Genomic DNA, 20303 nt, shown 5'->3' on the forward strand with positions numbered 1-20303 from the left:
GCTACTAGATGCCTATGTTCTCAGTGGACCACACGCATCTTCTTAATGTTGTGTAAAAAAGATTTGTTTTATGTGAGTGTTGTACCTGCGTGTATGTCTGTCTGCTCAACATGCACATGGAGGCCAGAAGAGGGCATTGCACCCCCTGGAGCTGGAGTTACAGATGGTGGTGAGCTACCATGTGGGTGCTGGGAATTGAACCCAGTGGTCTGGAAGAGCAGCCAGTGCTCGAGCCATCTCTAGACCAACAAGGTAGCTTCTTGGCTGATCTATTCTATTATAAGAACAGGATCTAGTCGAGGTCTATGCATAGCCAGATTTTCAACATTTTTGCTCATGATTTCATGGTTGAAATGACTGCTCCAAACCTCATGTTAAAAAACCATCTGGTGTTTCTCTGCATAGGAAGGCTCTCTCACTGAGAAATACACTGGTCAGAAACACTTCACTGAAACATGAGCCATGGTGCTGTTGGCTGTATGTCCATGAATCAACATGTATTAAATAACATGAATCAACATGTATTAAATAAGTTATAAACAGATACTCACATGAGGCAAGGTTATATGTGGATGAAAATGTGACCAAGGCCTGCAGAAACCTACCCATGATTCCTTTAATCACAGTGGCTCAATACTAGATAGTTTAGAGTTTGTCGCAACTTTGTAAAATATAATACCACAAATCTGACAGCTTATTAAACACAGTTTTTTTCATAGATGTGTAAAAGATGGATCTAGTGTGTTCCAGGCCTGGTACAAAACGATGCCATTGGCACCAGTACCAGAGGGTCCTTGTAGTGCAAGAGCTCAGGTGGTAAGTCAGGGTAGCTGCGGGCCCGCTCAGGTGGTAAGTCAGGGTAGCTGCGGGCCCTCAGGCCAGTCCCGCTCAGGGCCACCTTCCTTAAGTGTACCTGAGGTGAGCCACTGTCATGAAGGTGAACCACTGTGCCCACCACAGAAGCTCTTAGCACAGGAGGCATGTCACGCTGGGGCAGGACTTCCAGCAGGTGGCAAGGCAGCCTTTGAAGACAGTATCTGGCCTGAGTGAGCCCGGAGGACGAGCAGAACCAAACCTTCCATCCCTCCTCCTCGGCTCTGCCACGCCCTGGCTCCAGCAGTGACTGTCCATCAGGAGTCTATGGCCTGAGGGTCAGAGTCAGGTGTTCAGATGCTGACACCCACAGGGGACCCAAGCCTATACCAAGCAGTGTCACGCTCCAGGCCACTTCCCTTTGCCTTGGGTCTGTACACAGTGAACACTGATAAACTAAGAGATTTCCTATTTCTTTGAAATCCATTACGTCTGGCTTATTTTGAACAATCAAAGACCCGACAGCTCTGTGTGCATATTCCAGAACAGCAATGGAGGCTGAGGCTGGGAAGTGGCTCCTCCCAGGACTCTGACAGGAGATTGCCTCATGGTCTGGTTGCTTTGGTGGCTTCCTGACAGGCTAAGAATTTCTGCTCTCTCTCTTAGAGATATCTTATAGGCAAAGGATCCGAGTATGGGGTGCAGGACGGCCCTTGTCCAAGGCTCCAAGGCCATCAGTGGTAGAGCTAGGGTTTGGAGCGTATGCTTGTGGTTTAAAACCAGGGTGCCGTGATGCACAGTGGGATAGGTCATCCCTGCATGCTCTTTTGGCGATTGCCAGAAGTTGGTGAAAATGCTGGACTGGGTTGAAAGGGCAAGGCCACTGGGACTGCTGCGGGAAAAAGTTCTCTTCCAGCAGCTGGCACACGTGATCCCCACTCCGGAAAACAACTCGCCCCTCTCTGGTTCTTTTGACACTGGGCTCTAGCACATCCCTTTCCTAAGAGTACAGAGGAGTCTTGTCACAGGGACTCCAGTATGGTAGGAAGAGAACTGAAGGAACTGAACTGTCCTAGGACAGGACTGAGCCAGGAACCTAACTCTCAGCAGAGGACTGGATAGGAACCTCAGCTCTCCCTGCCTGCCAAGTGAGGGTCAGCTGCAAAGACCCGTTTAGTGATGCCCAAAAGGAACCTCAACACCCCTCGGAGGCCAGATTACGGGCCTTCCAACGCTGCAGGAGCCTTCCTTCATTTGGACCAGGTCAACTTTTGTCTTTTTGAGGTCAGGTGTTGTATAACCCAGACCAGCCTCAAACTCAATTAAAACTGAGGCAAGCCTTGGACTCTTGATCCTCCTGCCTCCACCTCCCAAGTGCTGGGGCCATAGCGTGAGCCACCATGACTGGACCACTTTTAAGCTAAATATAGTAGTATACAACTTTAAACCTCCCCCTCCATACACACACAAAGCACAGAGTATTTTTTTTTCTTTTTCTTTTTGAGACAGGGTTTCTCTCTGTAATCCTGGTTGTCCTGGGACTCACTATATAGACCAGGCTGGCCTCGAACTCAGAAATCCTTCTGCCTCTGCCTCCTGAGCACTGGGATTGAAGGCATGCGCCATCCAGCTAGCACAGAGTATTTTTGTGAGAAGGATGTTGTTATTGTTTTTGCATGGTTCTAACCATAGTATATATACAACTTTGCATCTTTAAAAAATTTAACATGGTTTAAGAATTGTCCATACGGCGCAGTCTTTATAAAGTGTGTTTTGTGGGGGCTGGGGAAATGACTCAGTGGGTATCTGTGTAAGTGTGAAGAGCTGCTGGAATCTCCAGAACCCACGTGAATGCGTATCTGCAAGCTCTTAGTGAGAAGGGAGTGGAGACAGGAGAATCTCTAGAAGCTTGAAGGCTAAGCAACCAGGCAAAGGCAGCAAGGGTGAGGAGCGACACCCAAGGCTGTCCTCTGCCCTCCACACCAGTTCTGGGGCACGGCTGTGCCTAGACTCACACACGTCAACAAGTGCCACACGCCCATACCAACATTAACAAAGAACGTGCACATGAGCATGCACACATACACAGCGTTTTATGGCCTGCATAACCTTCCATCACTGGTCCGCGATGGTTAACTTTCCCCTTCTGCTGAACACTAGTACTTTCTCATTATCAAAGCCAGCGCAATAATTGCCATCCTTGTCCATATTGTTCTACATTTAGTGTTATTTCCTCAGGGTGGATCCTTGGGTGGATTCCAGGGTCAACAAGTCTGAACGTTCCGCCAAGCTGATTTCTTGAAGGGCTAGGTTTTCCATGTGGCAAAGCCACTGGACCTGACTAAAGCCTAAAAGGGCAAATTCAAGCTCAGACACAAGAGCCATTCAATATGAATTTGCTCTCTGTTTTCCCTTGTGGCGAGTGTCTTCACATCCATGTGGCAAGCGGGAAAATTATGGCCAAGCTCAAAACTGACCTAGCCCTCAAACTGAAAGCAAACATGCCACCACGGTGTCCCTACCCTCCAGTCACAGCACCTCCCGATGTCTCAGGACTTAGCAAGCATCTGTGTCTGGTGTGTCTTGGCCTTCTATGCCATAGTCCAAAGTATCAAGGCACAGGTTTGGGAGAGGCACGGCACACAAGTGAGTGTGTCTGCAGGAGTCGGAAGGGAGCCCTTGAACAGGGTTCCGAAGAATGTATAGGAGCTTTCCAAGTTTAAGCGCGGGACCGTTGGGAGGGGGGTGTCAGCAGTTAATGTTCCTCCCACAGGAAGAACAGAGGGGCTTTAGAGAGCAAGCGGGGCCAGGAGGTGCGGGTGTGAGTGCTAGCAGGTTTAACGTCAAGTCAGGGTTAATGCTGCCGGTCAGGTTTAAATCATGACAGGTGGCCTGGCACCAGAGATGACGAGGAGGGACTCTAATGGAGCAGGCAAGAGACAGGTATTTAAGACGGCCGTGGAAAGCTGAAACAAGACGAAAGGGCAGGGGCCAGAAGCAGAAGTGACTTCAAGAGGAATTCAGGAGGTCAGTTCTTCAGGGCCCAGGAGATATGGCCCATGAGGGACAAGGGGAAGAGAGGGGCTGTGAGGACACCAGGCCTCTGGGAGGCCATGAACACCAATCACCACCTCCCAGTGTTCAGACCTCCTTCTCCCTTTTTGTTGTTGTTGTTGCAGAACCCCAAAGATGAACAAAATTGTCCCCAGCTCAAAGCATCTATACAAACACCCCCAACTCTGTATGTAAGACACAGTGGCAGCTCCATCTGTGAACTATGTGCCGCAACATTTGGGGCCTGAGGACCTGGCCAGCTGTTCATCTGCAAAGGGTGAGTAAGAAGGGCCATGCTTTCAAAGGCGGAGTCTTCTGCAGTACCTGGAACAGGGCTGCCTTCAGAATCAAGAGTTAGCAGATCAAACATCTGCTGAGGGGCGCTAAGCAGTCTACATATAACCTGGGCATCCTGAGATCCCCAAAGAGTACTCTGGGCACCAGGAAGGGGCCTCTTGGAATTTCCTCTGTTCTCCTGGGCATCCACCTCAGCCTATGGCCACACATCTTTTGACCTCTTCCTACATTGGTATCTTCATCTATAAAGTGAAGGTTACACTTCTTGCCTCTCAGAGCTGTTGTGACATCCCAACCTCATACCCAAGCCCTCTTCCCAACCACCTTGACTGAGTTCACGTGGAGTCACAGCTTTGCCCAGGCAGTGCCCCCTAAAAGGCTCTTGGGAGCCTGTCAGGTCTGCTCGCCTGCCAGTCATTCAGGCAGGGAAGCCTGTGGGTGGCCCCAGAGGGGGTCAACTTCACAGCTCCCACCTGTGGCCCTGTTACATATGCTCCTCAGAGGACAGCCCTACCTGGAGCTGGCTTCTGAGCCTAGACAATGCCACAGAGCTGTGAAAGAGCATTTGCAAGAGGAGGATGCTGCTATTGTTCAAGAGAGCCAGAACACAGCGAAGGAGGCTATCAGACAACGTTCTGTCCTATCCAGGCCAGGGCCAAGCTCCACAGACCTTTCTGCATGAGCACAGGGCCCTCCTCTGCTTCCCACCCAGAGGCCTTAGGAGGGCAATGGTGCAGACATGCACTCCTCATCCTTGGGTGGAGATGGACAGCTGCAGAGTCAGCCCCCCACCTCTCATCCACAGCAAGGCTCTGCTGTCCCCATCTTACGGATAAAGGAGGCAGAAAAGTCACTAGACTTGCCTACAGTCATCAGAGGCAGCTCTGGCCCTCTTCCCTGAAAAGTCATCCATGAATGGGCTCTGACTAAGCTTCCATGGGGTTCCTGTTTGCATAAGGAGGCTCTAAGGACCTGTGCTCTGTAGATATGTCCAGATGCTGATCTGTGCTGACTATCAGGGGTGTTCAATTTGCATCCCTGAGCTGCATCCACCCCAAGATAGATATGACTGTGGCCCAATACAAAATGGTGTATGTACTTCAAGTATTATGAGGTTCGGGAGAAATTGTTTTTGATAAATGGATTGTGTGGTTCTTGAGTGTGAACTTTGTAGAACTGAAGACAGAAAGGACCGCATTGTGCTGAAATGTCAAAAGATTGCGCACACCTGTGAAAAGGCAATGGGGGAGCACTAGATCCAGAAGCTGGAGTCCTCAGTGGCCCAGCCCCCCTCCACCTCCATACATGTACACTGAGTGCAGCCCAGCCCCCCTCCACCTCCATACATGTACACTGAGTGCAGCCCAGGCTTCCTCCACCTCTATACATGTACACTGAGTATGAGACTCTCATAGGCCCTGGAGAGTAAGCCACAGACTAAACACAATATTTGCAAAATGTATGCATTTGACAAAGAACATGAATCCAAAATGAGTAACAAACTACAACAACTCAGCTGTTGCCCCCTTTTATGGGCAAAATATCTGAATAGACACCTCACCGAGAATGATACATGGGCTGCAATTAAGTACAGGGGATGTTCCCGCCATTGGTCATTTGGAAAGGCAAATGGAGGCCACAGAGAGGCATCCTCACACATCAACTAAAACAGTTAAAGGCCAACCACCGCAAGTGTATGAGAGGACATGGAGGAGCCAGAATTCTTGTGAACTGATATGGGACTGTGAACTGGGTGTATCTTAGTAAAATACTTGCTTATCAAATAATATGTCCATTTTAGTTACAGAAATTAACCAAGAAAATAGTGTGTGTTCATCAAAAGATCTGCATAAAAATGTTCACAACAACCTTGTTTGTAGCAGCAAAAACAAACAAACAAACAAACAAACAAACCATGGCCAAAAAGATATGAGTGGATAAACCAATCATGGTTGATCTTTTACTCATACAATGGACTGCTACTCAGTAATAACATGGAATGAACTATTTTTTTTCTTTTTCAGTGTGTGTGTGTCTGTGTCCATTCCTGCATGTGTGTAATGTATGCCTGTGTGTACACATGCGTTTGTGGATGTACTCACCTGTGGGTGTACATGTAGACACTAAAGGTCAATGCTGGATGTCTTCCTCTATCATTTGTCTACCTTAGTTTATGAGACAGGGTCTCTAGTTGAACCTGACTGTTTTGCCAAGGTTTGCTGCCCAGTGACTCCACCTGCCCCTGCTTGCCGGTGTTGGAGCCACAGATGTGCACACTCCATCTGCCCCTGCCTGCCAGTGCTGGAGCCACAGATGTGCACACTCCACCTGCCCCTGCCTGCCAGTGCTGGAGCCACAGATGTGCACTCTCCACCTGCCTCTGCCTGCCAATGCTGGAGCCACAGATGTGCACACTCCACCTGCCCCTGCCTGACAATGCTGGAGCCACAGATGTGCACACTCCACCTGCCCCTGCCTGACAATGCTGGAGCCACAGATATGCACTCTCCACCTGCCTCTGCTAGCCAGATGTGCACACTCCACCTGGCTTTTACGTGGGTTCTAGGCATCTCACCTCAGAGTCTCATGATCTCTCAGTAGGCACTCTGCCCACTGATCCATCTCCCCAGTGCCCCAAAGGTATCTTCTATTCCTATATACAACATGACTCAAAATAAGTATTTTGAATGAACAAATGCAGGCCCTACAGAATATACCCTGTAGGATCACATTTGTAGAAACTTCTGGAAACACCAGTGATGGGAAGCAGGTAGGTTGTTGCACAGGCATGAGGGGATGGGAATAGAGAGCAATTGGTCACAGAGGCAAGAGGAAATTTCTGGGGATGAGGCAGGTGATCATTGCCTTAATTACGAGGGTGACTTGCCAAAATGACCTAACTGTATACTTTAGATATGTGCAGCTCACTGTTTGCTGACTATACTTCACTCAAGCTAGAAGGAGGAGAGGGGAGAGGGTGGGAGAAATGGAAGGAGGAGGAACAGTGGCGGCCAGCAGGAGACTTAGGGAGCACACACACCACACACACACTCCCTGAGGATGACGCTGCCACATGGCTTCTGGGGTAGCCTGAAAACCCTGCTGGCTCTATCTTCATCTGATAGAGATGCTAAAGCCGCTTGTCATTTCCTCAGAGTACTTCCTGTGTGCCACACTCACGCCAGGCTGAGTATTTCCTGAGGATACTCTTGCCCCAGGAAATCCATCCGAGCAGCCATGATGCATCCTTCCCAAACCTAACAGAAACAGACACATGCTCCAACCACCCCATCTGGGTTTCCTTCCCGGACTCCATTGAAGCTCTTCATGGTTGGGATTTTATAAGCTTGCTACCTCTTGGAAGAGAACCTTCAATTAGCTCATGACTGTAACAGAATTCTGCCTTTTATCATTGTTAAATAGACATCCAGGCTGAACCCCAAATGACTTCTTTTTTTTTTTGGGTTTTCGAGACAGGGTTTCTCTGTGTAGCTTTGCGCCTTTCCTGGAACTCACTTGGTAGCCAGGCTGGCTGAACTCACAGAGATCGCCTGCTCTGCCTCCGAGTGCTGGGATTAAAGGCGTGCGCCACCACCGCCCGGGCTCCAAATGACTTCTAATAATCAACTAATGGGAATCAAGTCTTCACAGAGTCACAGAAGTTCAGAGCAGGAAAGAACTCGAGGGCCCCAAAGCCCACCATCCAGAGTGATTGTCTCTGAATAAACGCTTCTCTGAGTGACCTTTTCTCTTTGTTCTGCAGGCACCTGGCATGTTTAAACCCCTGTGGTGAGGAGCAAGCTCACTGTCAACGGAAGAGACATGAGGAGACAAGAGTCACAAACTTTTTCCTGGAATTTTCTGTGCATCTATTATGGGATGAACCCATTTGTGTAGAGCACAAATGGAGTTCCCAACAGAGTTTAATTTTACTTCAGTTTGGCTCATGTGAGGCTAAATTCAATTACATTGACCAGTTACCAATGAGGTAACAAGGCCAGACAAATGTAGTGCCTTGTTCATAGTAGAGGCTAAAAGGGTTGACCAGGAGACTATTGGTGTTTTCCATAGCTGACCACTCAGAGAGTGGACAAAAGGCCTCAACGTGAGCCCTCTTCTCAATGTGACAGCTCATCTTTGGGACCCTTATAATACTCACCTCCTCTCAGTCCTAAGTGACCCAGAGGCCAGTTCCCCTCAGTTTTGGAGCTCTGCAAAGGGACACCTTTTTCTTAGGAGGTAGCAAGAGGCCATCCCACTGCTGACCACACAGAACCTAGCATGACTGTAAAGGGCCTGGGTTCTAAGTGGGGCTCGGGGGAGGATTCCTAAAAGACAGCATTTGAGCTGGGCCCTGAACACAAGCAGACATCAGCAGGAAGAGGGTAACATACAGAGGAAGCAGGTGGGTAAAATAATAGAGGTAGGAAGCAGTCGAGGGAGACTGCTGATCTGGATGGAATAGATCAAGTCCAGGGCCACTTGGGGGCTTTCCTGGGGCCACACACCATCACGAGTCCTTTCTTAGGGCTGGAGAGATGGCTCAGAGGTTAAGAGCACTGGCTGCTCATCCAGAGGACCTGAGTTCAATTCCCAGCACCCACATGGCAGCTCACAACTGTCTGTAACTCAAATTCCAGGGGATCAGAAACTTTCACACCAATGCACATAAGATAAGCTTAAATAAATTATTAAAAAAAAAAAAGAGTCCTTTCTTAGCTTGCCCTGGTCATGCTCCTACTTTGAAGAGCCCGGGTGAGAGCTGAAGAGTGAGGAATGGATATCCACAAGTCTCCTCCAAGAATAGAATGAGGCAGAGAACGAGCAAAAGAAAAAGAGGTAGACCGGGCTAGACTCAGATGTTTGGAGATGTAGCCTCCAGGTGGTAGTGTGGGACCTTGGACCAGTTGCTTGAATTCCCTATAACTCAGCATCCCTTTGGAGAATCATGCTTTCCCTAGTGGGATCTCAGGAGGGGGCTGTAAGATCCCACGTACCTGGGCCTGCATGGGTAGTAGTGTTCTTTGTCCCCTGGGCTTTGAGAAGGGGAGGGAGGTTAAGGCCAGGGGAGGAAGGTAACCGGGGGCAGCTCTGGGGGCTACCTGATGCACACTGGGCCCTTTTCACATAGGCTCTCAGGAGAGTGTCCCATCTGCTCTCTGGAAGGAACAATTGGTCCTTCTCTGGTAGATGAGAACGTGGCCAAGGGTGGGGTCACACGATGTGTCAAGTCCCAGGTTAACAAACAGCAGACCGGGAAGTGAGCCAGACCTGACTCTGAAGCCAGTGCTCACTTGGAACGGTGAGAAGCTCCAGAGGAGCCAGGGCCACTTCAGAGAATGGATCCAAGGCTCCTCCCCACAGGCTCAGGACCCCATAGGTGAGAGAGGTGGCCTCTGTCACAAGCCTGTGCCTCACTGCAGAGATGATGCTCAGCGGACCTCTCGCACTTAGCTCAGTGTCTCAAGTCTGTCACCTCTGAAAGGGAAGGTGGTGTGTGTGTGTGTGTGTGTGTGTGTGTGTGTGTGTGTGAGTGAGAGAGAGAGAGAGAGAGAGAGAGAGAGAGAGAGAGAGAGAGAGAGAGAGAGAGAGAACACAGTACAAGGAAGAGGGGGATGTGTGGGGACGGGAGAAATGGCACCAAACTGGTTTTCCTGTGAGACTTTGGGGCAGACCTAGGATTTCCAGTGTCCCCACTGCCAGAGGGACGGGGATGTCCCCTTTGCATCAAGCTGGGGATCATTGCTTTTTCCTCTTCTTCCCTTCAGTCCTTACTCTGCCAGAATTTTGGGTCCTCCTCCTCCTCCAATAAGCCTTCCTGGAAATACCAGCTTACGGTTGTCCTTCGGAAATGTGAGTGGTGCTGAGTGCTTGCATCACTGTGTCCTGTCCTGGAATTCCAGATCCTCTGCACCACAGGACGAGTCATACACAGCTGCCACTCAATGCCATGCCACCTCTGGAGCTCCTCTAGGACATCCTGGCCTATGTGGGCAGCCCTAATGCCTGAACCTAGCTCTAAAGGTACCTTATCTTTTTTCTTTTTCTGTAGATTTCTTTTATTTTTAGTAATGGAGGGCTCTGTGCAGATGCTCACAGAGATCAAGGGTGTTGGAAACCCCCCCCCCAGACAGTTAGAGGCAGTTGTGAGCCTCCAGATGTGGGTGCTGGGAATCAAACGTGGGTCCTCTCAAAGAGAAGCACCTGCTTCTAATGGTCAAGCCTTTTCCTCAGCTCCAAATGCACCATTATTGGGGGATGGTTATTGCTAGATGGTTATTATTGAGAACATGCTCAGGTCTGTGCTAGAATTTGCCTCCCTTGATGGCCCTTAGCAAGTGTTGGGCTAGGGTCTGCCTTGTCTGGTGTACAGGCTGCCTCCTGTGACTGGGGTTTGAATACCTGCAGAGGACCTCTTTGGTCCTTCCCTGCAGGGTGCTTTTCTGTCTCTACAGTGTAGGAAGCCAGGAGGTCAGAGTCCTGACCCTGCCACTATGGGTACAGAACCTTGGGCCAGCTCTTCTCTCTAGGAGTCCCAGTTTCCTAAACTATGACAACATGCTTACCCATGAAGTCGTAGCACTGGTCCATGTGGTCATCAAGGGAATCATTATCTGGAGGCAGTTTAGAGGGAGAACACAGCCTCCATGCCAAAACAGCATGGGTTCTGTTACATGACAGGTATGTAACCCTGAGCAAACAGCTTCTGTTCTCAAAGTCTCAGTGCTTTCCACTATACAGTGTGGATAACCTCAGGTAAGGGGCCGCAGGTGGTGTTTTTTGGGAGGCATGTACTGAACACTGGGTCCAGATATGGTCTACTAAACACAAACGCACCTCTGACCCGTGCCCCTGAGTCCTTGGATAGCTTGGCTGCTTTTCTTCCGGCCAGTCTGTACTTTGCCCTTCTTCGGGGTCTGCCAGAGCTCCCAGGCCAGCTGTACCATGGCTACTTCACTGAGTGGCAGACATGGTACCGAACGCCATGCAGAGCCCATGTGCTCTCTAAAACTTGCATTCTGGTGGCAGAGCCCACTGGTGGCTGTTGGTAGCATTTCTGTGTGTATCATCTGTCCACTCATCTTCAGCCAGGCTAGAAGGCTCCCCGAGGGCAGGGAGCACACCTTGGACCTGAGACAGACACTCAGCAGAACGGATGTAAATGAATAGATGTATCTTTGCCTCTCCTGACATGTCCGGAACAGAGCCTTATCACATTAAGTTGCTTGATGAATATTTGATTAACTGGGGCCACAAGACTGCAAACTGCCTTCAGTGGTTTCGTCTGAATCTTGGAAGGCCTTGAATCCATGTTTGTGGGGTTCCTTCTGCTAATTATAAGTTCCTCAGGGGCCCTTCTTTTAGAACACTCCAGGCTTCCTCTGCAGCCAGAGCCCACTTTGCCAGAGTGGCCATCTGACAGAGCAGCATGCAGACTGCCTACCTGCTGGCCGGTCACATTCCACTGAAGCAGAGGACAGCCTACCTCCGCTTCCAAAGACAGAAACTACTGCACCAGGGGCCTTTCCTCGACCCCAAAATCGGCACAAGACACCCCAAGGCCAAGTGCTCAGCACAAATCAGATTTATTTGCCCCAGAGGGACAGAGGGCAGGGGGAAGGGACAGAGAGGAGACAGACATGGCCCATAGGCAAATGAGTTTATAAAGGGAAAAGGGGAACCTCGTGTTATGATGAGTTGGTTTGTTTTGATTGGGTATGTTAATTAGGTGAGCCAAAGGGGGTTTTGATTGCTGGACTTCAATACTTTGATAGCTGGACCTTGGCAGTCAGCCTCAGGAGGAGGAAGTGGTCAAATGAGGGACTAGACCTTGGTAGCTAGCTTTAGGAATGTAATCTAATGGTTTTTTAGCAAGGGAGAGGGGATGGGGAAGGGAAAGGCCGCCAGAGCCATGTTTGCCATGCTGGGGCCTGCCAGAGCCCCTTCAAGTGGCTGTATCAGGCTTCACAGGCCACTCAATAAGACCCTCTGCTAAGGCTGCCCACCAAGCTTTTGGAGCCTCCATGGTAGGACGCCTGGCTAGGGCCGGTTTCAAGTGGGTACAGAGGTACTGCAGGCCTCAGTCCCCAGGCAGTCCAGATAGTGCTGCTGAAAATGAAGGGCATAACTGGGGCTTTGGAAACCAGGGGGTCAGAACCAAAGCAAGGCAAAGTCCCAGCCTTGCAGAATGGGCCTACCCTGGCCTGTGCCGGCCAGAAGGTTCTCTCTCTCTGAAGACAAGCCCGCAACTGCTGAGCACTGTGGGCCTCACATTGAAAATCTCCATCAGAGGCCGCCAATGACCTAACACAGACATAGTTCAATATGTGCACTGGGAATATTGCGTCACGGGTTCCATTTTTAAAGCTGAGCACCGTCACAGCGGTTATCCAGGCTTCGGCCTCACAGACCAGCAGATCTAAGAAGACCAGGCTGGTGTTCTCACAGTCCAGAGAGGCAGGACAGGGCAGCAACTGCCTCTTTCCAGAGAGCACGTGGAGCTGCTACAGCCCAGACAGTCTGCTGGGCCTTTGCAGAGAACTGGAAGGGAGGCCCCTTGCTTTTGGCTTCTATTTTGGTGAATAAACCTCCTAATGATTTCATCAAACAGAGCACATTATTGCCATTTCACAGAACAAGGAAATAGACCTGGGGAATGCGGGGGTGGGGTGGGGGGAGAGATTAAAATTCAAGCAGCCTGACTCTAGCCAACAACACAAGGACACTTGTCTTGGGGGCAAAGTAAGCCGAATATGGACAGTGAGTTAGGGCTTTTAAATATGTTATTATGGGGGCTAGAGAGATGGCTCAGTGGTTTAGAGCATTGATTGATTTTGCAAAGGACCCAGGTTTGATTCCCTGAACCCACATTGTGGCTTACAACCATCTGTAACTCCAGTTTCAGGGGATCTAATGTTCTCTCCTGGATTCTGTGGACATTAGGCATTCACATGGTACACACAGGCAGGAAAAACACCCATGCTAAAAATAAAATACTTATAAAATGTATCATTATCATCATCATCATCAACATCTGTGGTGCTGAGGATTTGTGCATGGTGGGCAAATGCTCCATCTCTGAGCTATGCCCCCAGCCTACAGTGAGTTTTTCAGAAAGCAAATATACTGTTTGCATGGTATCTTTCTTTCATACTGGTATGGGGCCTGGAGGTAGTCAGTGGCTCTTCTCTTACGATTATCATAATAAACAGAATGCCGAATATCACCTGCAATGTCCTTATCTGGCAAAATATAAAGCTGGCCAAGCTATGCTAGACTCCCCAAAATACAGATCTCTGTAAACTTGCTACATAGCCAGCCTGACCCCATATGGCGTCAGGCTCCTGCTGCTCCTCCTGATTCAAACTTGAACACACAGGAATCCATCTATTGATATCTGTAGCATTCTATCTTTCAAGAGGTGGCTTTGAATGGAGCCATTCCCAAACATTATCCCTCTAGCAAATCCACAGAGCGTTTGTTCCCGCCTCTTGTTACATTATCTGAATCTTCCTCAGGTTACAGGCATCTGCTTCCTATCCACATATACCGCCCCCCCCAAAAGTGGACACAGAGGAAAACAGCTGTGAAGTCCTTAGCCCATCGTGGCTTGAAGGACCCTCATCCATTGCCACCTCTAACTCTTACTCTGCAGGTGTGAAGAGGCCTGATCTCAGGCCCCCAAGCGAATGGACAGCAGGGTGTAGGGAGGGCCCCAGTCTCAGACTTCTTACACTGCCTCTTTCCACTGTAGCCCTGCTCTGGCTCTCTCCATTGCCCCCCAGATACTCCTTGAGGGTTGGCTCAGCACCTCAATTCAGAGGACAGTGCTGGGCATGTGACAAACACTTCATAAATATCCATCCATTAAGAGATGTGGAGCAGCCTGGAACACAGACTTCCCTCTGCAAGGGCTCTTGGCTCAGTGTTATCGGCACTGAGCACCAGCTGCCCACCCCTAGGGCCTGGGTGGCCTAGACACAGAAAGAGCCCATATGACTCAGAAATGCAGTTCCTATTGGATGGTTCTGCCCCTGCCCCTTTGAGAAACCTTGAGCAATGACTCCGCTTCTCAGGGTGATTGGTTCTTCTTCATGGTTGAGATACTGAGGAAAAGCGTCTGAAATTCCCAGGTAGTCACGGCACCAGACAGACTTTGTAACAACATAGAAAAGTCACACTTTTGCCAAGCGTGGTGGCACACACCTATAACCCCAGTACTTGGGAGGCAGAGGATCAGGAGTTCAAGGTCAGCTTGAGACCCTGTCTCAAAAGACAAAAAAAAACTTAGCAGATCCTGCTTCTAGAAGCCTCTAAGGACAGGAAAGGGTCTGATCCACCTGAGACAACTGGATAAGTCAACTGAGCAGGATCACCGAGTGTCGTTGGTGGTCCCTCAGACTCTGCTGCTCCCTTCTAAGTTCCTGGGGAGAAGAACTCACAGGCCTCTCACACTGGAGCTGGGAAGAATCTTAGTATCATTATTCCCAAATTTAGCACAGGAAAAGAAGATGGCAATGGCATCAGCCCTGTGGGTCTCCTTGACTCACTGGGCGGGAAGGACCATCCCCTGCTCTTTCTCTGCCCCCCCATCCAGTTATGATATGTGTCAGTTTGCCTCCTAGACATCTTTTCATATCTGCACTGGGCTTATTGAAACTCAGGATTGGCTCCTGCTCTTTCCCATACCCATGCAGTTGGCCCAGAGCCTAGCTAATGAATGATAACAAACACTGAGTGAGCGCTGTTCAAAAGGACTGGGAATCCCTCCACCCTGTGCTGGAATAGGGTCACCTTTAGACTTTTAGAACCAGCCAGTGCATTCAGTCTGCTGGAGCAGTGGGGACGCTGACTCTCAGAGGGAGACTGGCTTACCCAAGGTGACCCAAACTAAATCACCTCCTTGACTCCCAAACCAATGTGTTCCCAGCTCCATACTCCCCAGGTTCTGTAGTATATCAGTTGTCCAGCTCTGGACAACACTCCCAGCCTGTCTGCTGGGCTTCCTCACTGTGAAATGGGTAAAATGATGTACGGAGTCTATATTTTAGGATGGTCTGAAGAGTCCGTAATTGAAACCACATTAAACTAGCACATAGGGGAGCACTCAAGAAGCACATTTGTCACGACTGTCATTCAGACCTAGGCATTCTCCTTGAGAGAGGGGAACCCTCCATCCATCAGCTAAGCAGAGCTCTGCAGGCCTGACTCACACACTCTTCAGTTCAGCCCAGCACGTCCTCTGCCGCAGTCATTCTGGGGAGATGCCTGACCTGCCCTCATGGTCCTTCACAGCTTTCCTGACTCTAACGTCACGCCTGTGTGCAAGTGCGCACACGCACAAGCACACACGCACGCACGCACGCACTCACGCACGCCAGGTATATGTGGGAGGCAGCAGGATATGTGAAAGGGGCCGTGCTTCTGGGCCAGACAGACCACCACTTCCTCCTGGGAATCCCTAGGTACATCTAATCTCGCTAAGCCTCAGCCTCCTCCCTTCCTAATAGACACACTTGCTATAAGGGCCACCTGCCATGCTCTGGCATTCCATAAATGATATTGGGAACAATAAATAACCATCCATTTTTGTTTTTAAAAGTCTTAATAAAATTTCAGAACCAGGAGGAGCTCGAGGGGTCCTCTAGTCCAGTCTCCTCAATATACAGATGGAGATGAACACACACTAAAGAATTAGGCCCAAGGTCAGACATTGAGATGGCAGTTGAATGGCGTCTGGGACCCGGGTCTTCTGACCTTCAACTGCTTGCTTTCTTGGCTTGGTTAGCTCTCCTGTTCAGCCCTCCCTCCCTCACTCAGTCCCCTTCAGAGCCATGGCTCACTAGCCAGTGCCAACTGGACCCTGATTGCCAACCTCAAGTCCCTAGGTACACCTGCCCCCTTTGTCCCTAACGAGGAGCCTGGGAGTGCAGATAAAATGTCTGGTAGCCACAGCTGATGACAATAATGAATATCAGGAATCTCAATGTAATGGCAACCAACACCCGACCTTTGAAAGGCAACTCACTACAGCTTTTTCCAATAGTTGGTGTGAAAGCATCACCCTCTCAAATGTATTTAACTCAACACTTATTAAGCACCTACTTTATGCCTTGTCACGGGCCAGCGGCTGGAGGCAGAGAAGCAAAGCCTGGGTCTCTGCCAGGAGGAGCTGGTGGTCTAGCAGGGATTTAGGGCAGAAGCAGGTGGGTGGGGTGCATCACACTTTCTTTTGACCTAACTGGTGCTGCAGCAAAGGCTCCGCCCCACCCTGTTGGGAACCTCCTTTATGCTGCTGTCAAAAGGCACAAGGTATCTGGAATAAACTAAAACCAGACCGGAGGGATGGTCGGCTGAAATGACAGCGAGAAGGAACTAACTAGGGAATAGGAAATGTGGGCACCCGGAACTTGACCCTTGCTCAGGGAAGGCAAGGATAGGTGTGAGATCTGCAAGCCTGGCTCCTGCTCTCCGCCCACACTCAAGACTCAGGTACTTCTGTTTCCTGAGGGATGCCGCCCAAGGATGCCAGGGTCTTCCACGCCCATGGTTGGGTTATACATGCCTACAGGCAACCATCCTTTGCTAGAACTGTTGCAGCTCTTGTGTTGGAGATGTGTGCCTCTCCTAGTTACTACCCCCTACCTCCTCCCGCCACCCCTGCAGGGACACCTTCTACAGGGGTGTGGAGGAGTCTGGTAGGGCAGAGGAGAACTACTCTCTCTCCTAATTTACCTCCAAATTCTGAATCCTTGAGAATCTGCTGTGTGTCAGTCAAGCCAATACTGTCTCAAGAACTTCCATACGACTCTCATCTTGGGACAACCCTCTGAGGCAGGTACCCTTCTCCCCAGGTTTACAGATGAGGGACTTAAGGCTTGGGGAGATAATAAGTAACTTGTCAGTGCAGGGAATGTCACCACAGAATCGACTGATGCCTTCATGCTGAAAGGCCCACAAGGTCAACATTTCACTTGAGAAGTCCAGAGTTGAAAGAGATTAACCAAGGGGACCCCAATTATTTCAAGGACCTAAATTTAAATTGTTCTAACAGACGAGTCTCAGAGTTATCGAAGCCATGCTCAAGTGGTGTACTGAAATTGTACAAATCATCTAGCTTAGCTCCCGCACTGAACAGACAAGCAGACACCCACACCCAAAACACAGTAAGATGGCTACTTGGGACCAACCAAAGCCCAGAACCTCAGGCTCTGGCACTTCCTTATACTCCTCGACTTGCAGAGAGCAGCATTTTCTGGGAAACTCCTGCAGCCCAGCTCGGCCTCCATCCCCTGATGGGCAGAAAAGGGCAAGGAAACCGGCAGCATGTGACCGGCCCTCCCACCCCTGCAGAGTTGAGGCAGGGAATGTGGGACTTTTCGGGCTGGCAGGTGTTGCAAGCCGTCTGGCTCCCTGCTAGGGAGTGGAAAGAGAGAACAGCATATACCGAGGAGGCTCCAGGGAGACTGAGGCAAATTTCCCACTCTAGGGATTATGGGAAATTCTGCCAGATCTACTGCAGAGCTCCGATGTTTCTCAGCGGGCAAGATAGGAAGGAAGCAGTCCTAGACACTTGACCTTGGGGTGGGTGTGCGGTTCCAAACAGAAGCTCACATGTTTGCTTGTGGAATACCAGAAGAAGAAAACAAATAGGAAGGGTGAAGGGTTAGTTCCCTAAGACCCACCTCCTAGATGTCAAGGAAGACCTTTGGGCGTCTTCCCTACTGAAACCAGCATCCTCTAATTAGTAAATTTCACGCGAGGGAGAGGAGTGCTTAGGAGGATGTAGGGGAATGGAGGGAGGGTAGGAATGAGTCACGACTAATCCCCTCCTCGGCTGATGCCCCTACGGGATCGCGCCGCAGCAAGTGGTCTCAAGCCGCCCCCGGCGGCCGCGGAGCCGCGCAGGCCCCCATCCCGCTCCGCCGCGGCCTCTCACCTGGGTCCACTCGCCCTCCGCAGTCCCGCCGGCTCGCACGACTCCCGCGCCGCTTGGCGCAGCGCCTCTGCAGTCGCTGCAGCAGCCGCCTGGCGGTGATCAGCAACCTGCGGCGGTGGGGAAGAGAGAGACAGGGGCGGGTGAGCACGGGCGGCCGCAGCCTGCAAGCTCGGAGGACTCGCTGCCCGCCACGGGCTAGGGCAGCTCCTGTGCTGGGCCGGCGCCCCGCACCCCCGCACTTGCACTCCTGGGTGCGGCGGGCGCGGCTGGGCGGTGGGCCTGGAGGTCCCCGGGGTCCTTGTCATCACCTGCGAAGGCTTCCATGGTTTGGGCTGCCCCAGGAGGGCAGCCAGATTGCTCTCCGGAGCCCCAGCTGGAGGTGGCTAGCCGGGTGCTTGCTGGGGCTGGGGCTGCCGGGAGGGAGAGGTGGAGGGCGGGGGAGGAGAGGTGGATGGAGGGGATGAGCCAGTCGGCAGCTCGCCGGCAGCTGCGTAAGCCGCCCGTCTTCACTTTCCTTCTTAAAGAGATAGTTGGTCTCGCTCTGGGAGCCCTGAAGCCAGGGCGATCGCACGCCAGCACAGGGTCCTTTATTATCCACAACTAGCTGTTGCGCAGCGCTGGAGGATGGGGAGGGGTACAAAGGGTGTCAATCCACTGGCTTGCGATGTGACCCTGGGAATGTCCCTTGACTTTCTGGGCCTCAGTGTCCTCACGCCAGTCTCACACCTTGACACACAGACAAGTAGTAATATTATCTGGACACCTTTCGGAACATTTTGGATCCCCTAAACCAACTTGTGAGTGCCCGAGTTATTTAATGTAAACAGCTCTTGGCTTTCTAAACAAATGATAGTAGGAATCTTAACCACCCGAGGACACTTAAGAAACGTTATCCTTTCCAGTATTAAAAGAGCAAGCTGGAAAGATGGGAAATATAAGTGATAAGCTAAGTGATCGCAACCCAAGATCCTTGTTGTGGGTTTCTCCCCTGCATTTTACCTGGCATTACAGAGGCCCAGGAGACCACAAAGTCCAGGAAACTGGATTTCGACCGTCCATTTCCAGCCCACCCATTTGTGACTGTATTAACGTGCTGGCCTGGTTCCTTGCCTGCTCCACTAGGTAGAGTGGGAAGGGGCTCCCTCTTCTTGAACCAGCCCCGTCTGATCAGCTGCGCCTTTGCTCATAGCCTGCTGGGAGTTTTCTCTTCATCTTGCCACCTGCCCCTACTCTACCCAACTCTCTGGTGTCCTCTCAAATGACTATCACTCATCTTACTCTCAGCAAATTGTTCCCTGCTGGGCCTCCACACCCACGTCTTTATTTGCCGTTTCATGGGTTTGGAACACCCTAGACTTCCGGTTTGCTCCTTTGCTTCAAGTCTCTGCTCAGAAAGCAGCATCTCAGGGAGACCTTCTGCCATGATTAATCTTCACCGTCAACGTGACTGCATCTACAATCGCCTAGGAAACGTGTGTGGCTGTGTTTGAGAGGGGGTTTCCAGAGGGACTTAACTAAGGATAGCTCACTTTGCATGTGGGTTAGGGCCCAGGCTGAATAAAAAGGGGGAAAAAAGAGAAAAGCAAAGGGCATTTATCTCTTTGCTTCCTGATTGGGGCATCCATTTTCTGCCATGTCTTCTCTGTCATGATGGACTGTATTTCCACAGCCAAATATATAAACAGCCACTGTATAAACCACAGCCAAAATCAATCTTCCTTCCTTAAGCTGTCTTCTGACAGATGTTTGGTCACAGCGTTAAGAAAAGTAATATACCTTTCTGCCTCAACCTACAAAACACACTGACTTCTTCCCTCACTTTTTTCTTTCTTTCTTTTTTTTTTTTTTTAACAGAGCTGAGGACCGAACCCAGGGCCTTGTGCTTGCTAGGCAAGCGCTCTACCACTGAGCTAAATCCCCAACCCCCCTCACTCACTTTTTCTTACTGTGTGTGTGTGTGTGTGTGTGTGTGTGCATGTGTGTTCACGGTGGGGGAGGGGGTGTAGACCAGGATTTTTTAACCACTCTCTACCTTAGTGGAGACAGTCACTCAGTGAACGTGCCTGGAGCTCCCTGACTCAGACTAGTGCTGCCATGTCTGGCTTTTTTCATGGGTGCTCAGGACCTCATGCTTGCTGGAAAGCACAACCATCTGTCTCCCCAGCATCCCCCACCCCCATGCACTAATGCCTGAGTTTTG

General features: G+C 50.5%; 1 protein-coding gene across 6 annotated transcripts in view; it reads right to left on the bottom strand.

Moving 5' to 3' along the window:
* Positions 1–18545, bottom strand: part of Snph (syntaphilin) — a 43408-nt gene extending 24863 nt beyond the window's left edge. For 4 of the 6 annotated variants that reach the window (XM_028893454.2, XM_028893453.2, XM_028893450.2 and 1 more), the window contains exon 1: positions 18104–18545. The gene's annotated coding sequence lies outside the window, so the exon portion shown is untranslated. The remainder of the gene's footprint in view (positions 1–18103) is intronic. The other 2 variants (XM_028893455.2, XM_028893451.2) reach the window with 1 other exon arrangement.
* Positions 18546–20303: the final 1758 nt, after the last annotated feature.

This window comes from Peromyscus leucopus, chromosome 4 (genome assembly GCF_004664715.2).
Source record: "Peromyscus leucopus breed LL Stock chromosome 4, UCI_PerLeu_2.1, whole genome shotgun sequence".
NCBI lineage: Eukaryota > Metazoa > Chordata > Mammalia > Rodentia > Cricetidae > Peromyscus > Peromyscus leucopus.